The sequence below is a fragment of the Plectropomus leopardus genome, chromosome 8 (genome assembly GCF_026936395.1).
Source record: "Plectropomus leopardus strain MGB_pleo_1.0 chromosome 8, ASM2693639v1, whole genome shotgun sequence".
Classification (NCBI taxonomy): domain Eukaryota; kingdom Metazoa; phylum Chordata; class Actinopteri; order Perciformes; family Serranidae; genus Plectropomus; species Plectropomus leopardus.
This window is the reverse complement of record NC_142183.1, coordinates 1,536,001-1,548,825: the sequence shown is the minus strand read 5'-3', so window position 1 is coordinate 1,548,825 and position 12,825 is coordinate 1,536,001. Positions and strand designations below refer to the sequence as shown.

The 12,825-nt window shown below is 41.8% G+C and overlaps 1 protein-coding gene across 2 annotated transcripts in view; it reads left to right on the top strand.

Annotated features, from left to right (window-relative positions):
* Window positions 1-9,824: 9,824 nt before the first annotated feature.
* The window catches only part of LOC121947793 (uncharacterized), a 177,725-nt gene continuing 174,724 nt past the window's right edge, over window positions 9,825-12,825 (top strand). For both annotated transcript variants that reach the window (XR_015777162.1, XM_088080710.1), the window contains exon 1: window positions 9,825-11,223. The gene's annotated coding sequence lies outside the window, so the exon portion shown is untranslated. The remainder of the gene's footprint in view (window positions 11,224-12,825) is intronic.

Below are 12,825 nucleotides of genomic sequence, written 5' to 3'. Positions count from 1 at the left end.
AAAAGGTCAAAGTGTTTCTCTGATCCTTCTCTCTTTTTAAAGTTTTTTTTTTTCGAACCTTTTTACCTGAAAGTTTTGGAAAAAGTCATGAAATTTAATTTCACTTAGCTTAAGAAAAAATATTTTTTCTTTAAAAATCACCAGAATTCTGGCTAAAATCTTTAAAAACTACCAAATTTGAATAACATAAAAAAAAGCCCTTTAAACCTTTTTTTTAAATGTAAAAACATCAAATTGTTTTTAAAGAAAAACTAATAAAAGAAAAAAATTTATTTCATTTATTTTTAATGAAATAAATTGGATTATTTTTTTCTTTAGAAACTGCCAAAAACTTGTGTCTCTGTTGTTTGGACTTCCTGTGTCTCTGCCGTCTGGCTCTGTAATGGTCCGTCCATTAGCCGCAGCGCTAGCAGCCTTTTTCCTCCACAGAAAATTACAGTGATTCACTGCAGCAGCTACAAATGTAGCGAGGACACAGAGACACACGGACATGAGACAGACTCAGCTCAGACGACGGACTGAAACAGTGAAATGTGTCTGTACTGAGACGCTCCTGCAGCTGGAGACATTTAGAGTGATGGGGAGGACAGTTTTTAGTCTCACCTTGTCTTATTGCAGAGCAGGACGCTCTGTGTGTCTCTTTTCTGTCCAAACATCTCAACAGTTTCTTGATATTTAGTCCACAGAAAAACACGAGACGACTTTACGGTAGTGCTGTGGTGTCGCAGCAGCGTCCCCGTGTTCTGTCCCGCTCAGGTGTCTTGTCCCGCTCAGATGTGTGTGTTTTCACAGGTTAGAACAGGTACGACGGAGACATGAAGCTGTGTCTGTCTCTGGTCACAAAGGACCTTTTGTCCCACTGAACAGTCTCATTATTTCCCTCTAAAACACACATTCCTGAACACCAACATCACTCTGCACCACCTAATCCTGTGTGTGTGTGTGTGTGTGTGTGTGTGTGTGTGTGTGTGTGTGTGTGTGTGTGTGTGTGTGTGTGTGTGTGTGTGTGTGTGTGTGTGTGTGTGTGTGTGTGTGTGTGTGTGTGTGTGTGTGTGTGTGTGTGTGTGTGTGTGTGTGTGTGTGTGTGTGTGTGTGTGTGTGTGTGTGTGTGTGTGTGTGTGTGTGTGTGTGTGTGCTAACAGACAGGGACGGGTTCTCCGTAGGTTCAGCTGTCCCCCTCTGTTTAGAGACCGTCATGTCTGAGTGAAGTCTACTGCTGCAGGATGATCGAGCTCCAATCAGACTGAAGTTGTTTCAGATTCACTACAAAGATACAAAGAGACACAGATAACTACAAGAGAGGACAAAACCACCACAAAGAGACACAAAACAGCTTCAAATAGGTACAAAACTACTATGAAATGACCACAGACAGACATAGAAATACCTCACAAAGACACAATCATGACTACAAAAAGACCCATAACAGCCACATAGACAGAAGGACAACAGAGACACAACAACTACAAAGAGACACAAAACAACAGCTGAAAGACACAAACTTACTACAAAGAGACATAAAATAATTACAAAAAGACACAAAACAACTACATATGGACACAAAATTACCTCAAAGTCTGTGTTGCTCGTCTGAAGGAGACGTGAAGGGGCCCTTTGTGTATCTGTGCCCGGGGGCCCATTTATGATACGGCCCTGAGTGTACTGCAGTACAGAGCGCAGTATTTCCCTCTGAGTGTACTGCAGTACAGAGTGCAGTATTTCCCTCAGAGTGTACTGCAGTGCAAGGTGTAGTATTTCCCTCTGAGTGTACTGCAGTACAGTGCATTCTTTCGTTCTGAGTGTACTGCAGTACAGAGTGCAGTATTTCCCTGAGTGTACTGGAGTACAGAGTGCAGTATTTCCCTCAGAGTGTACTGCAGTACAGAGTGCAGTATTTCTCTCAAGAGTGTACTGCAGTACAATGTGTAGTATTTCCCTCTGAGTGTACTGCAGTACGGTGCATTATTTCATTCTGAGTGTACTGCAGTACAGAGTGCAGTATTTCCCTGAGTGTACTGCAGTACAGAGTGTAGTATTTCCCTCAGAGTGTACTGCAGTACAGAGTGCAGTATTTCCCTCTGAGTGTACTGCAGTACAGAGTGCAGTATTTCCCTCTGAGTGTACTGCAGTACAGAGTGTAGTATTTCCCTCTGAGTGTACTGCAGTATGAGTATGAAACAGTAGCACAAAAGAAAATGAAAATACTAGAGTAGAGTACCTCAGAGTAGTACCAGAGTAAAGTACTCTGTGGTAACAGTCCTCTGAATGTGGGTTCTTTCATTTTCAGTGTATTTAAAGACGTTCTTCAGAGAACCAGAAGAACCCTCAGTCTCTCTCTCTGTCTGAGTCTATCTCGGTCGCCCCCTCAGGGCCCCGATCCTGCTGGAGCCACCGAGACGCCTCTGAGATCACTGAGTGTGTGTGTGTGTGAGTGAGTGAGTGAGTGAGTGTGTGTGTGTGTGTGTGTGTGTGTGTGTGTGTGTGTGTTTTACTTTAATGTGGAGCCAGAAATCAAAAAACACCACAAACATAATTCTGTTAGTGTGTGTGTGAGTGTGTGTTTGTGTGTGTGTTGTGTTGCCACCTGCTCCAACAACACAAGCGAAGTGGAACGGAATCAGGCCCGAGGCGGCTCACACACACACACACACACACACACACACACACACACACACCACACACACACACACACATGAAAACACGCAACATACACACACACACACACACACACACACCACACACACACACACACACACACACACACACACACACACACACACACACACAAAAACACGCAACACACACACACACACACACACACACACACCACACACACACACACACACACACACACACACACGAAAACACGCAATAACATACACACACACACACACACACGAAAACACGCAATAACACACACATGAAAACACACAATAACACACACACATTAAAACACAATAACATACACACACACGAAAACACACAATAACACACACACACACGAAAACACGCAATAACACACACATTAAAACACACAATAACACACACACATTAAAACACACGATAACATACACACACACACTTGAAAACACACAATAACACACACAAGAACAAAGCAGGCGAGTGACAGTGAATGGAGGCAGAGAGACGAGGAGGAGGAGAGGACACACACTGCACACATCATTATGTGTGTGTTAACAGCGTGTGTGTGTGTGCGTGTGTGTGTGTAGGTAGCAGGTGGTGTGACTCAGGAGGTCGTACACACACACCTGTGGGCGGGGTCAGAGGTCAGATGCTGTACAGCTGCTCTGTACGCTGGGCTGCTGAACTCTGTCTGCAGGAACACACACACACACACACACACACACACACACACACACACACACACACACAGAAACAACATGGCTGCTTGTTGTCGGCAGCAGGAGAATAAAATGCTGAAAACGTGAGCAGAGTTTGGCTCAGATTTAATCTGTCAGTTTGTTTAAAGCAGAAAATATTTTCAGACCAAAAAAATCTCTTCTGTGATTATGACACTTTTATGTATTTTTACATTTCTTACAAAAATATTCTAAAACTACAAAGTTCTTGCAATTTGCAAAAATGTTTAGTTATTTTGTTCTCACTGAAAGTTGAATCACACAGTGACACACGCTTTTTAAAATTTTTATTTTTGTCATTTTACTGACGCTGCTCATCTCCATGTGAGAAAACGTTCCAGTAAAAGACGTTTTCACCGTCATTGCTTAGCCCCGCCCATGACGACTGTGATTGGTTAAAACAAATACAAACAAGCTGGAGTGTTTTTTTACCTCCAGCAGAGGGACGATGTGGACGACGTGTGAGTCCAGATGTTTCTGTAGTTTAGGCGCATTGCTGTGGAGACACACGTGACTACGTACATGTTCCTACATCTCGGTCTCGGTCTCGGTCTCCATCTCAGTCTCCGCCTCAGCCTCCGTCTCGGTGGTGTCAGTGGTGGTCTGAGTGTTGGAGTATTTCTCGGAGCAGAGTGCAGTAATTTGCAGCAGATGCTAAGTGACAATCAGAGCTGTCACAGCGTCTCTGGAGACATCGAGACAGACAGAGACAGAGAGACACTCGAGGTGTTAAAGGACCTTCTGCCAAGTGTACAGTCGCTGGCAGCCGCCGCCGCAAACGCCTCCATCTGCAGCCTGACTGACAGGTAACGGCAATGGAAGTGACAGCTGACAGAGACAGAGACAGAGACAGAGACACAGAGAGACAGAGACAGACAGACAGAGATGAAGAGAGAGACAGAGAAAGACAGACATTTTTGTCCACAGATTTTTTTTTTGACGCCGTTTCTTTTCTCAAAAACAAACTTTATCCCTCTCTTTACTGCTGGACCACAAACATATGAAAGGGTTCGTACGGTCATGGAAAACCTGGAAAAGCCCTGGAAGAAAAAAGAAAAAATCGGTGCTAATATATAGACAAAACAGACATTTAAAGTTGCGTGCCCCTCCCCTTAAGTCAGAATAAAAACATAAGTCCATCGCTAGTGCTTTAAAAACATATATTTTTCACTCTGTGATGTCGCTCTGTGATGTCTTCTGTGACATCCCTCTATGATATAGCTCTTTGATGACCTCTGCGACGTCGCTCTATGATGTCACTCTGTGACGTCGCTCTGTGATGTCTTCTGTGATGTCGCTCTGTGATGTCGCTCTGGGATGTCTTCTGTGACGTCGCTCTGTGATGTTGCTCTGTGATGTCTTCTGTGACGTCGCTCTGTGATGTCTTCTGTGACGTCCCTCTATGATATCGCTCTTTGATGACCTCCGCGACGTCACTCTATGATGTCACTCTGTAACGTCGCTCTGTGATGTCGCTCTGTGATGTCGCTCTGTGATGTCACTCTGTGATGTCGCTCTGGGATGTCTTCTGTGACGTCGCTCTGTGATGTCTTCTGTGACGTCTCTCTGTGATGTCTTCTGTGACGTCGCTCTGTGATGTTGCTCCGTGATGTCGCTCTGTGACATCGCTCTGTGACGGCGCTCTGTGATGTCGCTCTGTGATGTCGGTTTGGTGTGTCTGGGCATTAAAGGATTTCTTTGTGATTTTGGGCGAACTGCTCCTTTAAAAGCAGCAGAAACCTTCAGTTCAGTCAGAGTCTTTGAGTTTTAGGAGCTCTGTGTTAATATCAGTTTGACATCATCTTCATCATCATTTAAACCTTCATCAGGCTTATCTTCATCACCTGACTCCTCCTCCTCCTCCTCCTCCTGCTCCTCTTTGGCTCTCAGCAGGATTTTTTCTCTGCAGCCATAAAGACAGTTTTTACCTCTGTGCTACTTTATATGTCTCTGTCTCACTGGACACACACACACACACACACACACACACACACCTACACACCGGGACGCCCTCTGCCCTCGTCACGCTCTGCCCTGCAGGGTCCAGGGATTTTATGACTGGCAGAGGTGTGTGTGTGTGTGTGTGTGTGTGTGTGTGTGTGTGTGTGTGTGTGTGTGTGTGTGTGTGTGTGTGTGTGTGTGGTGGTTAACTGCTTCAGCGCTGAGGCAGAAAATGACGCAGCGGTCGGCTGAGCTCAGTGAGGTTTTTATGGAGCCAAAGGCCGTCCGTCCTCCATCGCTTCCTCCTCCTGATCCTCTTTACTCCCTCTCTTCCTCCGTCCTCTGTCCGTCTTTTCTCCCGACTCCAACTGTCCATTTTTGTCCTCCTTTTCTGTCTCCTCCTCTTTCCTTCACCTTCATCCTTCTTTATTCTTCCTCTCCTACTTCATACTTTCCTCCTCCACTTTCCTTATTCTCCTTTCCTCCTTCTCAGCTTTTGTAAATAATAATTTCCAGGCCTGGAAAAGTTTTGGAGGAGGAGGAGCAGGAGGAGATAAAGCAGAGAGGTGATGAAGGGGGAGATAAGGAGAGAGAGAGGAGGAGACGAGTGTTTCCAAACAGACACTTGAGATGATACGGAGGGAAAAAACCGTTTGGGTAAAGAACGACAGCATCTCTCCGTCTCTGCGCTCTTATCTCCTCTCCACAGTCTGAGCAGGAAGCCGAGGTGACTCAAGGTGAACAGCCAGGCGGCCATATTAAACACAAACCGGGGGGAGGAGGAGAGGAGAGGAGAGGAGAGGAGAATAAAGGAGGAAAATATAGGAGGAGAACGGGTGAGGGAAGCAAAAATCACCGCCACAAAAGAGCTACAGTTCCTCTGAGTCGAGGCAAAGACACAAAATAGAAATTTAACCCTTTAACACCTGGATCCACGTCTGCTTTTATGCTGTATGCAGACGCCGTCGACAAACATTCAAACCGCTGAAACCAGAGAAAACTGAGAGAGAAACTTAAATCACAAAAAGTAGCAAAAGGTAACAAGGAAATGACCTGATATGTTAAAAAATAAAAAAATCAAGCCAATTTGCAGGTTTTCAAAAGTTAAAGGTACATATGAAAATATACCAGTAAAATAGTAATAATAATATAGCACAATAATGAGCACATTGGTTTGGTTTCTTCTTGAAACAAAAACAAAGACAACAAGCAACTTGGTGAGAAATGTTTTATACATTTTTTATTCAGTTTTTTCTTTTTAAAAGCAAGTAAAAATTTTTGAAAGAACTATAATTAAAGTGATCATAATTATATTTTTAGAGTTTTTTTATGGAATAATTTTATTGTTTAAGCAGGTTTTTTTTAAGTGTGTGTGCTTCTTTGTTGGTTTGTTTGTTTTTACTCAGTTTCTGGTATTTTCTTGTCCTTTTTACTAATTTCTGGGTCGTTTCTTCTTAACTTGCCCTCTGCCTCTCCATGTGTTTGAAAGAATTAAAGCCCGTTTGCTCCGGTTTCAAAGGGTTAAAACAGTCTGAGTGAAAAACATATAAATGATGCACTGTGACGCTGGTGACAGCAGCATGTTTGTGTTGATCAGCAGCGGCTTTATGACACACGTGTGTCACACGTGTCACGGTGACGTTCCAGCTGCAAACTAACAGCCAGAGTCCAACGATCGAGGTCATTAAACGCAAACTCTGTTAACCCTTCACATGACCCACTTCTCACACATACAGCCATGATAATGAACTGTGGCGTGTTATTAACGTGTTAATCTCATGCGTGTTCCTGGACGAGGCGTTCAGGAACACGCATGTTTACGTGTGTTTGGATGTTTTTTATTAATATTTATGTTAGAGGATCAGCGAGGCGGCTTCAGTCAGTCAGTCAGGCCCTCAGATACAGCACTTTATCTGAGTGTGTGTGTGTGTGTGTGTGTGCTCAGTGAACAGCTGTTTCTCTCTGTGTCTCTAATCCAGCAGCTGACCTCAGCTCGTCATGTTTCATTTCCTCTTTCCTTTATTTTAATTTCACTTCGGTCTGATTTTTATTTATTTATTTATTTATTTTGGTCAAAATGATTCAAAAGATTCAAAAAAACAACAAAATATTTTATAACAGCAGAGAAAGAAACACATGAGAACCAGGCCTCTGTGTGTGTGTGTGTGTGTGTGTGTGTGTGTGTGTGTGTGTGTGTGGATTAGGGGCTGGTCTTAATCTCCGGAGGTTAAATTAGAGGATTGAGGTCGGATGTTAACACACAGCTCCACATCTGTGACTTCTTCTTTGCGTTTTCTTGAGCTTCTGTCTCTCTTTTTGTTCCTCTCTTTTTCGGGAGTGAGCTGTAAATTTCCCTGAAGGTTTCAGTGAATCCTGTTAAAGCCGCTGCAGAAGCTCCCAAACACAAAATAACAAATCTGTTCTGCGTCGGTGTTTGTCGGACAGCAGTGCTCATGTTCTCTCCTCAGCTGCTGTCAGGACGCACACGAGCACACACACGCCTCCCAATGTTCACTTACAACACACACACACACACACACACACACACACACACACACACACACACTCTCTGACAAACAACATCATCAATAGAGGAAGTAATCGATAGTGATTTGTTGTGTTGCAGGAAATAAAGCGGCAGATATTTTCTGGCAGGCTGAGTTCCTCCTGATAACAACATCATTATGGGATGGAAATAAAATGTGAAAACGTGGCAGGAAGTGGCCAAAAGTATGTGGACATCCAGTCTGTTAGCTGAACATCCTGCAGCTAAAACACACAGACAGAGAGAGAGAGAGAGAGAGAGGAGCGGCTGGTTTATTCAGGCAGCAACAAGACGACTCAAAGCGCTTCACATAAAACATCAAAGTCATCGAGGCAAAGTGCAAAAGAAACACATTAAAAAAGGACATTTAATGCATAAAAAACCTTAGAGAATAGACAATAAAACAAGGTAAAACACACTAAGACAGGTATGAAATACAAGAATAAAAGCTACAGTGCAGTGTGAAATGTGAACAAATGTTTGATTTAATAAAAATCAGAAACAAAGAGAAAAGTCTTCAGGAAGGGGTGTCCACATACTTGTGGCCACATATTAACCCTTTGAAACTGGACCAAACTGGCTTGAGTGCTTTCAAAAACACAGGAAGAAGGCAATGAGTGACGAAAGAAGAAATGACCCAGAAATTAATGAGAAATTAGGAAAAATTACCAGAAAATAAGTAAAAAAAAAATAAATAATGATTTACATATTTTACAGGAGGTTTTGGGATTTAAAAAAAAAAATTATCTGACAAACCTTATGATTTATAGATAATGAAAATAGTTTAGAAAAAGCTCACTGTTACTTTTTAAAAAGTTAAAATCATCACTTTATGTATAAAACGAAACTAACTTAAGTTTAACTGTAAAAAAAAAAAAAGTTCAGTCAGTTTTCAAATACTTCTCTGATTTTCTGTTTAAATGTTCTTGCCGAGTTTTAAAAAAGTCAGAAACTTGTGGGACGGCACTTTTATTTCACCTCAAAAACTCAAATCTTCCTAAAATCTGCCTCTGAAGTTATCAGAGAGTTGAAAAGACGGCGAGCAGCTGAATCTTGATCCGTGTTTTAATCTACAAACGGCGGTCTGAAAGTTTGTTAATGAGATTTGGGAGTTTCAGGAGTCCACTGTGAGGACGCGTGTAGCAGTGTGTGTGTATCAGTGTGTGTTAGTGCGTGTGTGTGTGTGTGTTGTCGTCACTCGTCTCCTCCTGATGAGCTGATGGAGGGAAACTGTGTTGAGGTGGAGAAGCAACAGGTGACAACAGAGAGCTGAACGGAGCGATGACACACCTGACAAACTCAAACACCACTTAAACTGTCTGTCAGCGTCACCATGGCAACTCTGTGTGTGTGTCTGTGTGTGTGTGTGTGTGTGTGTGTCTTTGGGGAGCAGAGGCATGTTCAGGCAGGTTGGATGTGGATGTACACACACACGCGCACACACACGCACACACACAGTGTTTGCATTGCTTTGCATACAGCCTGAGGTCACGCAGAGCGGCCTTGTGTTTCCGTGACAACAGTGTGTGTGTTTCTGTGTGTGTGACAGGTAAAAATAAAGCCCTGTCCCGGTCCCCTCTCCTTCCCGTGTCCTCCACGGTGGGCGTGGGTCCGCCGGCGGCTCGTTATGTGATGTCACGGGTGGCCGAGCAGCCAATGGAGCGATCGGGGCAAAACTAATAAATAAACACATGGAGAGTGAGCACGCCGCTGCAGGGGCTGCTGGGTAGTTTGGCCTGACAGATCCGCTGTGTGGACCGACTGCTGATCTCCGCAGCGTGCTCATTTGTCTGCCTGAAATCCCCAAATCCTGTTTGTGCTCCGTTTTCTCTGCTGATGAAACAGCTTTTAGCTGGTTGCTCTGAGTCGTCTCGCTGACTGAACGTATCTGACGGCCTCCGTCAGATACGTTCAGTCAGCGAGACGACGCGACGCTTTTGGTTTTTATTCATGTGAAGTGAATATTTTTGGTTTTTGTGATGAACATGTTTGACCAAACTTTGCACCAGTTAATCAGAGAACGAGAGTCACACAGACGGTTTAGTTTGACCTGTGAGGCGTGTTTCCACTTTAACTCTGAATCCTGGACATTTATCACACACTTTTCTTTATTTATCAGTGGACAGGGATGAAGCTTCATATCTTTTTCTTTGAACCATCCTGAGTGATTTGGCAAAAATGCATAACCCTGTCTCCACCATCACAAATGGTGTAATTTTGTCAATTTTTTATGAAAACATGTAGGTTTGGAAGGCATGTTTTCTTTTTAAAAAAGGGCAAAAAATTTAGAGAAAAAAAAAGCCAAGAAAAAATGCCAAGAATTTCTAGAGGAAAAAAATTCCAAAAATAAACAACAACAACAACAACAAACAATTTAAGAAAAATAATCACCAAAAGATTTAAGAGAAAACAAAAAGACCAAAGAAACACTAATTGCCGAAAAATCTGAAAGAATAAAAAGCATAAAAAAGTTTTTTAAAAAATTGTTAAAGATTTTAAATAATTATTTTTACAGTAAAACAATCACCAAAAAAACTGACTGAAATCTCTTCTTCAAAGATCCACAGCATTTTTTAGAGAAAAAAAAGGAAAATTGAAAAAAAGAATCACCAATATTTTCTCACAAATCAAAATTACCATTTTAAAAACAAAGAGAACATGCCTTCCAAACCATACATTTTTGAAGAAAAATTACCCCTTTTTTCTAATTTAAAATTGCCCAAAAGTTTTAAAGACAAAAAAAAATTAAGCAAGTTTTCTTTAAAATTCACAGTAAATTATTTCATCATAATGTTTTGCCTTTTTTGTTTCATGTTAATAGTTTTGGTGAGTCAAAGTCAAGTCAGTCAAGTCAAAGACACAAACAACAACAACAAAAAGATCGATTTAATTATAAATATTTAATCGAGAAGCAGTGATAAAAAATTATATTTCAATGTTTTTTGTCAAAATAAGCTGAATAATTCTTTTATTGTAACGTGATACTCGACTGACGGCTGAAATAACAGCGAAGACCTTGATTACACTACAGGCTCAGGTCAAACCCTCAAAAAACGCTGGATCCTACATTTCCCATAATGCAACACCGGAGCGGGTCCTGTCAGTTTGAATCCCAAATCAAACATTTAACGGACGGACAGACAGACAGGGAGGCTCTCTGAGCGAAATTAAACCGAAACAGAGTTTAAATACGGACCATTTTAATGTAACAGAGTTTATTTGATTTGATTTAGTTTAGTTTAGTTTAGTTTCGTTTAGTTTAGAGCTACAAACGCTGTGGATGGGCTGTGGATGCTAACGGGACTTTAGCCGGTTTGTTTGGATTAAAGTCGCCATGAAGCTGCTGTAAAGTTACAGGTGAGTTCACTCTGTTTGTTAGCATGTTTGTTAGCATGTTAGCTGGCTCTTAGCATGTTTGTTTAGCCTAGCTGGTTAGTTAGCATGAGAGGAGGTTTTCTGCAGGTTGCTGTTTACTAGTTGGTTTGGTCAGCAGGTTAGTCGGCTAATTAGCAGACTGTTTAGCAGGTTAGCTGGTTGTGTAGCATGGTAACATTAGCCTGTTAGTCATTAAGCTAGGTCTCTGGTTATTAGTTACCAGGTTAGTTAGTTTGTTAGCAGGTTAGATGGTTTTCTAGCAGGTTTGCTGGTTAGCATATTAGTTATCTGAGACTTTAGTGTGTTACTATAGGAAGTTAGTTAGCTATGTATTTGGTTTGGTTTAGCTGGTTATCTAGCATGTTAGCTTGTTTGTTAGCCAGCTTTTACCTCAGTTTCTGCTTAGTTTACTCGTTTGGTCAGTTAGCAGGTTAGCTGTCAGGTGGTTGTCTTGTCTGTTTTCTGGTTAGTTGGTGGGTGAGGTGTTAAGTTAGTAGGCTGCTGTGGTTAGTTTGGATTTTAGCTTGTTGGTTAGCTAATAATTTAGTGTGCTAGTTAACATGTGAAGTGCTTTACTTTGCAGGTTAGCTCGTTGGTTAGCCACCACTGTAACACATTTTACCTAAAATGTGTCAAACTACTGACAGCTCTACTTACCAGCATGAAATTATTTTACTCTGACACTACAGTATTCACAACAACAGTATACTACTGTTAAATTGATTATAGTACTACTAGAATACTAGGCCTACTTGTCCTAAAAATAAAAGTACTTCATAATGCAGTAAAATCATGAGTTCACTGTTTTGTCAATTTCTGGCTCCAAAAACATCCAGATTTACGGTGTTTTACTGTGTGTTGGTGTGTCACTGTCAGAAACAGTCTGCTTTTTTACGTCTGTGTGTTACAGTGAGTGGTTAGTCTTTAAATTAATGCGGTGTCTCTGCTGGTTGTTTAGTTACCAGGTTGTTGAGTTAGCAGATTTTCTGGTTAGTTAGTTGGCTGCTTCTGACTACAATGATGTACTCTTTATGAATACATCTGACCAGTGCCTCAAGAAGCTGGTTATTATTGTGCTTTATCTTTTATTTCTGGCTATGAAACCTTGAACACACTGTTTGCTGCTGCTGTATGGCCTTCTCTGTTTCACTGGCTGCTTTTCGTATAGAAATCTCTGCTCATACTGCTTCTCTCTTATCTGTGTACGTACGTGAGTACAAACCACACCCATTATGCTCTGCGTCTTCACAATATTTTGTTGATGTTGGGCTCAAACAGAAAAAAGTTTTAAAATACACATGTAGTCATTTTCAGAAGGACCTGAAAATGTCTGAGCTGATTTCTGTCCGAGAGTTTGAGTGAATTTTTAAGTACTGAGAAAATATCGTTGCGTGGTTTTACTGCAGTAAGCCTTTTTCTGTTTTCGTGTACGCTGCAAACATGACTGTTATTCAAATAATCACTGAAATCATTGTAGACAGTTGCACATGTTTATGGGTTTGACTGGTTTTTGTGTTGTGTTTAACTAGAGGTGCTTGACAGCTGTGTTTCTCTGCCTGTTTTTAGTGTTATTACAATTAGGGG